The sequence below is a fragment of the Phyllostomus discolor genome, chromosome 3, assembly GCF_004126475.2.
Source record: "Phyllostomus discolor isolate MPI-MPIP mPhyDis1 chromosome 3, mPhyDis1.pri.v3, whole genome shotgun sequence".
Lineage (NCBI taxonomy): Eukaryota > Metazoa > Chordata > Mammalia > Chiroptera > Phyllostomidae > Phyllostomus > Phyllostomus discolor.
In genome coordinates this window covers 147,269,468-147,272,955 of record NC_040905.2, presented here as the reverse complement: position 1 = coordinate 147,272,955, position 3,488 = coordinate 147,269,468, and the positions used below count along the sequence as shown (strand labels likewise).

Below are 3,488 nucleotides of genomic sequence, written 5' to 3'. Positions count from 1 at the left end.
GTGTTTAATAAAATGTTTTCATGTTAAAACATTTTAAAATTTTACATTTGATATTTATATTTAGTAGTAAAATATTTCAGTATTTTGAAAAGTGGGAGAAAATGCTGTTTTAATGTTCCCACTTCCCAGTTTTTCCATACTTGACTGGTCTGTAGCGCTGCAACCGTGAAAAACCCCTATAAAGTCACAAAGCCTGCACACACACCTTTGCTGAGATCCCTCCCCGCGCTGGCCGCGCCCCACTCGCTCCACAGCGTCCCCAACCCGGTGCGGTCGCGCCCCAGTATTTCTGCATTCCAGTCTCTGAGCCAGTCTGCACTGGGGCGGAACCGATCCGGAATCTGTAAACACGACCACTGTCCTACTCTCACCCTCGAGTCTGTAACCAGAGGGATTTGTAAAAATGGCCTCGGCAATTTCAGTGCGAGAGTAAAGCGCAAAACTCGGGGGAAAGTGCAGAAAAGGCGAGGTTCTGTGGCAGGTACCTAAGAGAAAGGTCTCTGGTGAGGCCCAGACAGGGCTCGGCCTTCAGCTATCCGCCCCCCCCCCCCCCAACGGAAGAGTTTTTGGTGACTATTAAAGCGGCAGAGTTGCTCGGTAAGGGCACGTGGCTTCTGCGCCGCGACCCAGCAGACTGAAAACAGAGGCTGCCTTTTCCAAACCTGAGTCTCAAAAAGCCACCTGCACGCCCTCGTGTGGCCAGTTGGAGAACCGCGCTTTCAGGGAACCAAGAGGGAGACTTGGCGCTGTTGCCCCTGTTGCCCTTTGGCGGCCTTTCCCCAAACCCTGGAATTCTCAATGGCCTAGATCTACCTGTGCCTGGCGGCGGGACTGATGCTCTGCTCCATCCCTGCTTGCCCTCTTGGCGGGGAACTGCTTTCGATCCACAGCCCAGACAACCACGAAATCTACGCTCTTTTGAGACAGTTGAACACTATCCCGCCTCAGTCCTGACTGAATGACAGAAACGACCTGACTTCAAATTTCCTTGGAAAAGAGGGACTATCGCCCAAACGCACAGGACTCAACGCAGCTGTTTCCACCATCTGATGCTCCAGAAGATCTTCGAACTCTTCACGACAGAACACAACCTTGCGGTGTGGAACCGCACCATCCTCTTACCATCTGCTCTCCAGCGTTCATCACAGCCTAGAATGCCTGGGTCAGACAGAAAAAGAAAGTCTGGTGAAAATCTGACCCTATTTAGGATCTCCTTTCTGGAAATACGTCCAAAGGATCCGTAACTACCTGAAAGAAAAGAAATTCAGCTCCTGTGCCTGGGAGGTTGTCAGAGTCCAAATTGCAGGGCGCCTTCTCCTCCTGTAGCAATCCTCTAAGAAAGGTCAATAAATTAGAAAGTAGTTTATACTTGTGACTCTCTCTATTGAATTGCATTGTTTGCTAAGCTCCCAAACAATCTCTGCTCACATTTCTGCACCAGCTGAGAAGTACCCGAATCCCAAATCATGGGGTTATTATAAAAATATATTGTACATCATGAATTTATAAAATTTTATTTAGGGAGAAGAACATGATCTACTTTCATAAATAATAATGACATAAATTTTTAACCTATTTAAATTTGGAGTGGGGGTAGGAAATAGGGGAAGCAGAGCAAATTTGCCCTTTTCAAAATGTAATGTTCAATTTTTTTATGGAAATGTTCTTCAGGATTGTATATTTTAAAGACATTGCCTAGTTAACACTAGTTGTTATGATAAACAGAAAACTATACTATGATCACTATAGAGCTTTAAATTTTTTTTTGTATAACAGCACATTGTAAGCATTTCTGATCAGATGATTCTTTTCTTTGGCTATTCTGTAGACAGTGACTGAGGTTATAGGTACCTTCTATTTTGTGACTTTGCCATGTTCAACATGTGATGCTAAATTTGTGTGAAGTGCTTGAGTCTATTCCACTCAGCTATAAAAAAAAAAGTTCTGGTAGGTCACGTGGGGTGTTCCAAAACCAGAAACATGTACATGCGCTATCACTTATGCTCTCATTAGTCAATCTGAATTTACTCTCATGGGATGTCTTAAGTTCAAAGAAGCTGGGAAATAGACCATAATCTATTAGTCAGAACCAGGGGCAACTATCTCAGGCCTCTTTTATGAAGGCATTTGTTCCACTAAAGTGGACTTTACCCTCATGCCCTAAGTATTCCCCAAAGGCTCCACCACGTTACACCATCACTTTGGGAGTTAGGACTTCAACACAGGAGTTCTCTGGGTACATAAACATTTAGACCACAGCAGGTAATTAAAGTCTACATGCCTGGCGTGTAGAAGAGGGAATACAGCCATATTTACAAAATAAAGAAAAATGAGCAGGATAGGACACAACACAGCAGGTGAAGGATCAGCATCCAAACTCTAGCCTTTTGACCTGAAGTTGTGCTCCAACTACTGCATGCCAAATGTTAGAGTTCCGACTGAAATAGAGCCACTATCCCCCAGAAATGCATGGAGGCACCTGAAAGCATATGATCACTCATCAGTGCTTGTGAGGGGTCTCCAAAAAGCTCATCATGATGACACATCATTGCCACTTCAGTAAAGATGCACCAAACAGTAGTGTGGTAAATTGTCTGATGCTGTGAGCTGTGTGAAGCAGGGAGAGCTTGAGTTTAGATTTATGGTTCTCTATGTGACACCAGCCTACTTATTTTTCTACCATGAGGAAGCAGAGAGCAAATGAGAGATTAGGGTGTACATGTGAGTTTAATATAGTGCTAGGCAAAGGCTGAAAATTATGCTGTTGCTCTTACAAGTTCAATGTCCAGAGTGTGTGCAGCTTTAAAAATCCTAGGGATTTTAGCAGTAAACTCAGTAGATGTCATTGACACCAGTATGAGTAGAGTGGAAACATTAGAGAGTGAAAATATTAGCCATTGTCTATTATAATCCTAGTAAAATGTCGCCATAATGAAGCAAAATAACCTGGTCATTCATGAATGCTTTCCAGTATGAGGAAAATATGTGAGAAACTGCTTCAGTAAAAATTACTTTAGCAGTGATTACAGTGGGCTTGGTGCCCAGCATAACACAGAAAATAAGAGAGTCTAGTTACTAGAGAGCTGATTTACCAAGGACATCCTACTTACCATTTATTTTTTGAAAGACTAGTAATTTATTTATTTATTTTTAGTGAGAGGAAGGGAAGGAAAAGGAGGGAAACCAACACCAGTGTGTGGTTGCCTCTTGTGTGCCCCTTATTGGCGACCTGGCTCACTACCCAGGCATGTGCCCTGACTGGTAATCAAACCAACAACCCTTTGGTTCACAGGCCAGCACTCAATCCACTAGCCACACCTGCCAGGGCTCTACCTACCTTTTAAAGGGTAAGAATCTGGACGGCTGAGACAACATAACTTCTTATGCAAAGCAAAGAGAGTTTAGGATCAAATCTGAATGTTAATTCTTTACACAGGCATAGTTAATAATAGTTGAGTTTCATTGCTTCCATAGACAGTTTCCTTTTG

At 43.4% G+C, this 3,488-nt stretch overlaps 1 pseudogene; it reads left to right on the top strand.

Annotated features, from left to right (window-relative positions):
• The first annotated feature begins 798 nt into the window (after positions 1–798).
• Positions 799–1,457, top strand: LOC114494969 (annotated as a pseudogene).
• The last annotated feature ends 2,031 nt before the right edge of the window (positions 1,458–3,488 follow it).